The sequence below is a fragment of the Trichechus manatus genome, unplaced genomic scaffold (assembly GCF_000243295.1).
Source record: "Trichechus manatus latirostris isolate Lorelei unplaced genomic scaffold, TriManLat1.0 scaffold00060, whole genome shotgun sequence".
Lineage (NCBI taxonomy): Eukaryota > Metazoa > Chordata > Mammalia > Sirenia > Trichechidae > Trichechus > Trichechus manatus.
The window spans coordinates 7,711,143-7,721,483 of record NW_004443996.1 but is presented as its reverse complement, the minus strand read 5'-3'; the positions used below and the strand labels follow the sequence as shown (position 1 = coordinate 7,721,483).

Below are 10,341 nucleotides of genomic sequence, written 5' to 3'. Positions count from 1 at the left end.
ATGTTGTGGGGTTGTTAACCAATGTCATAAAACAACACGTGTACTTCTGTTTCGTGAGAAACTATTTGTTCTGTAAGCCTTCACCTGAAGTACAATAAAAATAAAATAAAATAAAATAGAATTGTTGTTCAGAAATACCACACTATTATTGGGCGTAATTGTTCAGTGAAAAAGGCCCTTTCTAAACAAGAGATGCAATCTGCTGGATCACAAACAGGTCACGGAGGTGGATCTGGCAACTTTATAGGGGCATGGAGGAAACTTTGGTGGAGGAGGAGGCTGTAGTGGTGGAGATGTTAGCAGAGGTAGTTTTGGAGGAGGTGATATTGGATATAATGGATTTGGAGGTGATGGTGGAAACTATGGTGGTGGTCCTGTTTATAGTAGTAGTGGAGGTTATGTTGGTGGTGGACCAGGATATGAAATCCAAAGTAGTGGATATGGTGGCAGTGGTAGAGGGTATGATGGTTAAAATGAAGGAGCAAATTTTGGCGGTGGTAACTATGGTGGTGGGAACTATAATGATTTTGGAAATTATAGTGGATAACAGCAATCAAATTATAAACTCATGAAGGGGGGAAGTTATGAGGGAAGAAGCTCAGGCAGTCCTTATGGAGGTGGTTACAGAACTGGTGGTGGAAGTGGTGGATACAGTAGCAGAAAGTTCTAAAAATTCAGCAGAAAAGGGCTACAGTTCTTAGCAGGAGAGGCGGTGAGGAGTTGTCAGGAAAGCTGCAGGTTACTTTGAGACAGTTGCCCCAAATGCATTAGAGGAACTGTAAAAATCTGCCAACACAGAAGGAACTATGATTCATAGTCAGAAAAGTTACTGCAGCTTAAACAGGAAACCCTTCTTGCTCAGGAATGTCATAGCCATAGTTTACAAAAAGTGAAGATATTGATTAATGCAATGTAGTGTCGTTTAGATGTACATTCCTAAGGTATTTTATCTGTTGTAGCTTTGTCTTTTTCTTTTCATTACATCAGGTATATTGCCCTGTAAATTCTGGTAATAGTACCAGAAATAAAAAATTAAGGATTTTTAAAATTTTTAATATTTGTGTGGTTCAGTTTTTCTACATTTTAGTACAGAAACTAACAAAATGCAGTTTTTTTTTCTTTTTATTGTACTTTACATGAAGGTTTACAGAACAAATAGTTTCTCATTAAACAGTAAGTGCACATACTGTTTTATGCCAATGGTTAACAACCCCACAGCATGTCAACACTGTCCCTTCTCAACATTGGGTTCCTTTTTACCAGCTTTTCTGTCCTCTCCTGCCTTCTAGTCCTTGTCCCTGAACTGTTGTGCCCCATTATTCACATTTTGTTTTATGGGGCTGTCTAGTATTTGGCTGGATGGTGAACCTCAGTAGTGACTTCATTACTGAGCTAAAAGGGTGTCCGGGGGCCATAAACTCAGGGTTTCTCCATTCTCTCTCAGGCCAGTAAGTCTGGTCTTTTTTTGTGAGTAAGAATTTTGTTCTACATTTTTCTCCAGCTCTGTCCGGGACCCTCTGTTGTGATCCCTGTCAGAGCAGTCAGTGGTGGTAGCCGGGCACCATCTAGCTGTACTGGACTCAGTCTGGTGGAGGCCTTGGTAGCTGTGGTCCATTAGTCCTTTGGACTAATCTTTTCCTTGTATCCTGTTCTCTTCATTCTCCCTTGCTCCCGAAGGGGTGAGACCAGTGGAGTATCTTAGATGGCCGCTCACAGGCTTTTAAGACCCCAGACGCTACTCACCAAGGTAGAATGTAGAACATTGTCTTTATAAACTGTGTTATGCCAATTGAGCTAGATGTTCCCAGAGACCATGTTCCCCACAGCCTTCCGCCCAACAGTTTCAGGGAGTTTGGACCTGTCTATGGAGATTCCATGACCTCTCCTTGTACAAGTTGTGCTGGATTCCCCAGTACAGTGTACTGTCTTACCCTTAACCAAAGTTAGCAATTATCTATTATCTATTTATTTTCCCCCTCCACCCCTCCCATCCCTGGTAATCAACAAAGATTTTTTCTTTTTCTGTGTAAACTTTTTCATGGGTTTTTACAGTAGAGGTCTCTTACAATATTTGTCCTTTTGTGATTGACTTATTTCACACAGCATAATGTCCTCCAGTTTCATCCATGTTATGAGATGCTTCACAGATTCATCATGGTTCTTTATCGTTGCATAATACTCCATTGAGTGTATGCACCATAGTTTGTTTATCCATTCATATGTTGATGGGCATCTAGGTTGTTTCCATCTTTTTGCTATTGTGAACATTGCTGCAATGAACATGGGTGTGCATATGTCTATTCATGTGATGGCTCTTATTTCTCTAGGATATATTCCTAAGAATAGGATTGCTGGATTGAGTGGTATTTCTATTTCTAGCTTTCTAAGGAAGCACCATATCATTTTCCAAAATGGTTGTATCATTTTGCGCTCCCACGAGCAGTGCATAAAAGTTTTGATCTCCCCACAGCCTCTCCAACATTTGTTATTTCCAGTGTTTTTGATTCGTGCCAGTAATGCCAGGGTGAGATGGTATTTCATTGTGGTTTTAATTTGCATTTCTCTAGTAACTGGTGATCGCGAGCATTTTCTCATATGTCTGTTGGCTGCTTCAATGTCTTCTTTGATAAAGTGTCTGTTCATTTGCTTCGCTCATTTTTTAATTGGATTATTTGTCTTTTTGTTGCAAAGGTGTTGGATTTTCTTGTAAATTTCAGAGATTAGACCTTTGTCTGACCTGTAATGTCCAAATTTTTTTCCCAGTCTGTAGGTTCTCTTTTTACTCTTTTGTGAAGTCTTTTGATGAGTGCAGGTGTTTAATTTTTAGAAGATCCCAGTTATCTACTTTATCTCCTGGAGTTTGTGTGTTGTTGGTTATGGTATGAATCCTGTTAATGCTGTGTATTATGGCCTCTAGTGTTGATTCTATTTTTTCTTCTATGAACTTTGTAATATTTGGCTTTATATTTAGGTCTTTGATGCATTTTGAATTAGTTTTTGTGTATGGTGTAAAGTATGGATCCTGTTTCGTTTTTTGGCAGATGGATATCCAGTTTTGCTAGCACCGTTTGTTAAGACGACTCTCTTTTCCCCATTTGATGGTTGTTGGGCTCTTGTCAAAATCAGGTGACTGAAGGTGGATGGATTTATATCTGGGTTCTCAATTCTGTTCCATTGGTGAATGTATCTGTCGTTGTACCATTACCAGGGTTTTTTGCCTACTGTGGCTGTATATTAGGTCCTGAGGTCAGGTAGTGTGAATCCTCCTACTTTCTTCTTGTTCCTCAATAGTGCTTTACTTATCTGGGGCTTCTTCCCTTTCCATATAAAGTTAGTGATTTGTTTTTGCACCTCTTTAAAGAATGCTGTTTGTATTTGGATCGGGATTGCATTGTATTGGTAAATTGCTTTGGGTAGAATTGTCATTTTCACGATGCTGAGTCTACCTATCCATGAGCCTGGTAAGTTTTTCCATTTATGTAGCTCCCTTTGGGTTTCTTGCAGTAGTGTATTGTAGTTTTCTTTGTATACGTCTTTTACCTCCATGGTTAGATTTATTCCTAAGTATTTTATTTTTTTTAGACACTAGTATAAATGGTATTTTTTTCCTGATTTCCTTTGCATTGTTCTCTATATTGGTGTATAGGAATCCAACTGATTTTTGTATGTTAATCTTGTATCCTGCTACTCCGCTGAAACAGTCTATTAGTTACAGTAGTTTTCTCGTGGACTCCTTAGGTTTTCTATGTATAGCATCATATCATCTGCAAATAGGGACAGTTTAACTTCTTATTTATCCATTTGGATGCCCTCTATTTCTTTTCTTGCCTTATTGCTCTACCTAGGACTTTCAGCACAATGTTCAATAGGAGTGGTGATAAAGGACATCCTCGTCTTTTTCCTGTTCTCAAGGGGAATATTTTCAGCCTCTCTCCACTGAAAATGATGTTAGCCATTGGTTTTCCATAGATGCCCTTTATTATGTTGAGAAATTTCCCTTTTATACCTGTTTTATTGAGAGTTTTTATCCGGAATGGGTGTTGGACTTTGTCGAATGCCTTTTCTGCATCAATTGAGATAATCATGTAATTCTTTTATTTCCTTTTATTTATGTGGTGGATTATGTTGATTGAGTTTCTAATGTTAAACCATCTTTGCATAGCTGGAATGAATCCAACATGGTCATGTTGTATTTTTTTTTTTTGATATGATGCTGAATTCTATTGGCAAGTATTTTGTTGAGAATTTTTGCATCTATATTCATGAGAGATATTGGTCTGTAATTTTCTTTTTCTGTGGCATCTTTGCTTGGTTGGTATCAGGGTTATGCTGGCTTCATAGAATGAATTTGGAAGTGTTGCTTCCTTTTCTATGTTCTGAAATAGTTTGAGTAGTACTGGTATAAGCTCTTCTCTGAATTTTTTGTACAATTCTCCAGTGAAGCCATCTGGGCCAGGGCTTTTTTTTGTTGGGAGTTTTATTATTATTATTATCATCTTTTCAGTCTCTTCTCTTGGTCTGAGTGTGTTCAGATTTTCAACATCACTTTGTGTTAGTTGGAGTAGGTAGTGTGTTTGTAGAAATTTATCCATTTCCTCTAGGTTTTCAAATTTGTTGGAGTATAGTTTTTCGTAATACTCTGTTATGATCCTTTTTATTTGAACTGAGTCTGTTGTAATGTCCCCCATTTCATTTCTTACTTAGGTTTTTTTGTGTCCCCTCCTATTTTTCTTTTGTCAGTCTGGCCAGTGGTTTATTGATTTTCTTGAGCCTTTCAAAGAGCCAGCTTTTGGTTTTGTTGATTCTTTCTATTGTTTTTCTATTCTCTATTTCATTTATTTCTGCTCTGATCTTTATTATTTCCTTTCTTCTGGTGGCTGTGGGTTTCTTTTGCTGTTCTCTTTCTATTTGTTTGGATTGTGTAGTTAATGTTATGATTTTGTCCCTTTCTTCTTTTTTGATGTGAGCATCTTCTGCTATAAATTGTCCTCTGAGGACTGCCTTTGCTGTTTTCCAAAGGTTATTGTATGATGTGTTTTCATTCTTGTTTGATTCTAGGAATTTTTTGATTCCATCTCAATTTCCTCTATTACCCAGTGGTTTTTAAGAAGGGTGCTGTTCAGTTTAAAAAAAAAAAATTGATTTTTTTCCTTGCTTTTCCTGTTGTTAATTTTTACCTTGATGGTGTTGTGGTCAAAGAAGATATTTTTTATTATCTCAGCGTTTTAGATCTTGTTAAGGATTACTCTGTGGCCTAAGATATGGTCTATTCTGGAGAATGTTCAAGTGCATTGGAAAAGAATGTGTACCTTGCAGCTGTTGGGTGGAGTGTTCTATATACGTCTATGAGGTCAATTTGGCTGATTGTGCCCTTTAGGTTTTCTGTATCTTTGCTGAGTTTCTTTCTATATGTTCTGTCCTTTACCAGGAGCAGTGTATTGAAGTTTCCTACTATTATTGTGGAACTGTCGATTTCTCTTTTCAGTGCTGTTACAGTTTGTTTTATGTATTTTGAAGCCCTGTCATTGGTTGCATAGATGTCTATTATGGTTATGTCTTCAAGATGGATCGTCCCTTTAATCATGATATAGTGTTCTTCTTTGTCTTTTATGGTAGATTTTGTTTTAAAGTCTGTTTTATCTGAGATTAGGATTGCCACTCCTGCTCTTTTTTTGGTAGCTGTTTTCTTGACATATTTTTTCCATCCTTTGATTTTTAATAAATTTACATCTTTTTTCTGAGGTGTGTCGCTTGTAGACAGCGTATTGATGGATTCTGTGTTTTTATCCATTCTGTCACTCTCCATCTTTTTCCAGGTGCATTTAGGACATTTACATTCAGTGTAATTATTGATAGGTGAGAGTTTATTGCTGTCATTTTGTAGTGCTTTTTATGTTGGTGATGTTTTCTTTGTTCCTCTTACTTTCATGTGCTGAATTCTTATTTTTGTGGAGTTTTTTTTCATTTCTTTTGTTTTTGTAGGTTTTGTTTTTGTTGAGACTTTATTTGTCTTTATTTTGATGAGTAGGTTTTTTTTTTAACTTTCTTTGTGGTTACCTTGAAATTTACCCTTATCTTCCTAGGTTTGAACCAGTCTATTATTCCTTGGTATCGCCTTGCCTTCCTCTCCATTAGAAGGTTGTATACCTACACCATTTATTCCCCATTTTATTGTTCTGATGCCATTGTCATTTACAGATTAACCTCTCTGGTTCTCTGTTGTAATTGTTTTGGTATTTTATAGTCGTTAAGAGTTTATTTCTTAGGTGGGTATCTGACTAGTATAATCCTGTGTCTTACATTCAGCCTGTGGTCTGATTTTGTTTGTTCTCAGATCGAAGGACTCCATTTAATAAGTCTTATAAGTTTGGTTTGGTTTTTACATAGTCCCTTAATTTCTGTTTATCTGAAAGTGACCTAATTTCACCATCATATTTGAACAAGAGTTTTGCTGGATATATTATTCTTGGCTGGCAATTTTTTTCTTTCTTTTATGTATGTCATACCATTGCCTTCTTGCCTGCATGGTTTCTGCTGAATAATCTGAGCTTAGTCTTTTGTTTCTCCTCTGTAAGTGACTTTTCACTTTTCACGAGCTGCTGTCAGGATTTTTTGTTTGTCTTTGGTTTTAGCGAGTGTGATTATGATATGCCTTGATGATTTTCTTTTGGGGTCTCTCCTATAGGGGTTTCATTGGGCTTATTGGATGGTCAGCTTTCATCTTTCATGATATTGAGGAAGTTTTCTGTCAGCAATTCTTCAATGATCCTCTCTGTGTTTTCTCTTTTCTCCCCCTGTTCTGGAACTCGGACCACTAGCAGATTTTTGCTTTTGATTGAATCCCACATAATTCTCATGGTTTCTTCAGTTTTCTTTTTTCATTTTTCTGATTTTTACTCAGAGTTGTATCCTAGTGTTTGTCTTCAATTTCGCTAATCCTGTCTTCCATCGTTTCAAACCTGCTCCTAAGCCCTTCTATGACACTGACGATTTCTGAAATCTTGTTGTTTATCTTTTGGATTTATAATTGTTGTTTTTGTATGATTTCTAGTTGTGAATTTATTTTAGTGTTTTGTTCCTGTATTATTTTCTTGAGTTCTTGCATTTTTTTTGTCTGTATTTTCCATGAATTTGTCTGCCTTTTCCATGAATTTGACTATTTTTTTGTAATTTTTGTCTGCTTCTTGCTTTGCCTCTTGGATAGCTCTGAATATTAGAGATTTAAATTCTCTATCAGGTAGTTCTAGTGTCTTTTCTTCTACTGAGAAGTCATCTGGTGTTTTATTTTGGACACCTATTGGAACCATCCTGTCCTGTTTTTGTATATGTTTTGATATTGTTTGCTGTCTTCAGGGCATTCAGTAGTTATTTTCCTCGTTTACTGATTGTAGATTTGTTTGTTTCATCTTGATTTTTTGTTTTATTTGGTTATGTCTGAGCAGGCAGACTGTGTGTTCTTTGTTGTTTGCTCATCTATATGCGCGATACTTTTTGCCTTCTTCTCCAGTGGGTGGAGTCAGTCACTCTCGTATGGTGTAGCAGAACAGGTTCAGCTGAAAGGGAGTTGATGGGATGGCTTGTTGGTGGCACGTACTACGGCCAACAAGGTGGGCTGTCAGTGTAGGGCGTGTTCCAGTAGGCCATGCCTCTGCTGCTTGGGGGATGTGATGTTCAGCACATGGTGCAGATAGGCAGGAAAGAGGAGTGAGATTGTGATGTGTGGAGCTAAAATGCATATGGGAAAGAGGAGAGAGAAGAGATTGGAACAAGATCCAAAACATACAAACAAACAAAAGAAGTTGTAAAGGAGCTTGCCATTGGAGTGGAGAGATGAGAGAGTGATAAATGGAGAAAAACAAAAAGAAAAAGGGTAAAAGAACAAAATGCACTGAAGACATTGGTGAAAAACAAGGATACAGGAATTGAGAGAATACCAATTGAGACGTTTTAACAAACATATGCAATACAGGAGGTGCTCACTTATCTATGCCAAGAAATTTGGAAGACAGCTACCTGGCAAGTTGAACTGAAAGAGATCAATATTTGTGCCTATTCCAAAGAAAAGTGATCCAACAGAATGCAGAAATTATTGAACAATATCATTAATACCACATACAAGTAAAATTATGCTGAGGATCATTCAAAAGCAGTTGCAGCAGTACATCAACAGGGAACTGCTAGAAATTCAAGCTGGATTAAGAAGAAGACTTGGAATTTGTGGTGTCATTGCTGATGTCAGATGGATCTTGGCTGAAAGCAGAGAATACCAGAAAAATGTTTACCTGTGTTTTATTGACTGTGCAAGAGCATTCGACTATGTGTATCATAACAAATTATGGATTACATTGTGAAGAATGGGAATTTCAGAACATTTAATTGTGCTCATGCCAAACCTGTACATAGACCAAGAGGCAGTTGTTTGAACAGAACAAGAGGATACTACGTGGCTTGAAATCAGGGAAGGTGTACATCAGTGTTGTGTCCTTTCTCCAAATTTATTTAATCTTTATGCTGAGCAAATAATCTGAGAAGCTGGACAATATGAAGAAAAACAAGGCATCAAGATTGAAGGAAGATTCAATAACAACTTGATATATGCAGGTGAAACAACCTTACTTACTTAAAGCGAAGAGGACTTGAAACATTTACTGATGAAGATCAAGGACTACAGCCTTCAGTACAGATTACAACTCAGCATAAATAAAACAAAAATCCTCACAACTGGGCCAAAAAGCAACATCTTGATAAATGGAGAAAATATTGAAGTTTTCAAGGTTTTCATTTTACTTTGATCTGTGATCAAAGCTCAATCAAGAAATCAAAGGACCCATTGCTTTGGTCAAATCTACTGCAAAATATCTCTTTGAAGTGTTAAAAAGCAAATATGTCACTTTGAATTCTAAGGTGCACCTGATCCAAAACCTGTTGCCATTGAGTCAATTCTGACTCATAGGGACTGTGTAGGACAGAGTAGAACTGCCCCATAGTTTTTCCAAGGACAAAGTGGTGGATTGGAACTGCCAACCTTTTGATTAGCAACCTTAGCTCTTAACTACTGCACTGCCAGTGCTCCATGTCTGACCCGAGTCATGCTATTTTCAATCACCTCGTGTTCATGTGAGAGCAGGACAATGAATAAGGAAGGTCACAGAAGAATTGATGCCTTTGAATTATGTTACTGGTGAAGAATATTGAATATCCCATGGACTTCCAGAAAAACGAATAAATCTATGTTGGAAGAAGTATGGCCAGAATGCTCCTTAGAAGTGAGGATGGCAAGACTTCCTCTCACATATATTTTGACATGTTATCTGGAGGAATTTGTCCCTGGAGAAGGACACCATGCTTGGTAAAGTAGAGGGTCAGTGAAAAAGAGGAAGATTCTCAACAAGATGGATTGACACAAGGGCTGCAGGAACAGGCTCAATCATAACAAAGACTGTAGGGGTGGCTCATGACAAGGTGGTGTTTTTTTTTTTGTTGTGCATTGGGCAGCTATGAGTCGAAACCAACTTGAGGACATCTAACAGCAACAACAAGGGACACAAGGGAAAAGGGGATGGTCCTGATCAGTTAGTATACAGTTACTGTCTTAGACTGGGTTCTCTAGAGAAGCAAAACCAGTGAAGTGTATAAATATATATATATAGAGAGAGATTTACATCAAGGAAACAGCTCACATGATTGTAGAGGCTAGAATGTCCTAAGTTCGTGGATCAGGGTAGAGACCTCTCCTAATTCACGCAGCTGCAGAAGCTGGCAAGCCCAAGATCTGCACGTGGGAGAGCAGGGCTTCTGCTCACAGACTGTGAAGGTTGACGAATTCCAAGATTGGCAGGCAAGACTGCAAGGTTTCTCCTGATTCATGTAGCTGCAGGGGCTGGCGAACCCAAGATCGGTAGGTCAGAGAACAGGGCTCCGCTCACAGGTTGTGAAGGTCGATGAATCCCAAGTTTGGCAGATAAGCTGACAGCTCAAGTCCCAAGAATCAGATATGAGATGACAGGAGGCAGCCACAGGATCCAAAGTGAGCAAAAAGCCAGAACGTCTGCTTATATTCAGATGCAGGCCACACCCCCAAGCAAACTCCCTTTCATCTGATTGACTACTCACAGCATATTCTATCATGGGAGTGATCACATATAAACACTGAGAATCATGGCCCAGCCAAGTTGACACACAGTCTTAACCATCATAGTTATATATTCTTTTAGTTAGAGTTTAAGTACTTCACCTAATGAGATAATTTATATAAAGCATTTTGTCAGTATCTAAGTGTTATAGTATTTTTTTCTCAGCTTGATTCAGCCTTTTTATTTAATAAAATTGAACTTTTAAACG

At 37.8% G+C, this 10,341-nt stretch overlaps 1 pseudogene; it reads left to right on the top strand.

The window, feature by feature from the left end:
• Positions 1-670, top strand: part of LOC101351419 (heterogeneous nuclear ribonucleoprotein A3 pseudogene) — a 24,367-nt pseudogene extending 23,697 nt beyond the window's left edge.
• The last annotated feature ends 9,671 nt before the right edge of the window (positions 671-10,341 follow it).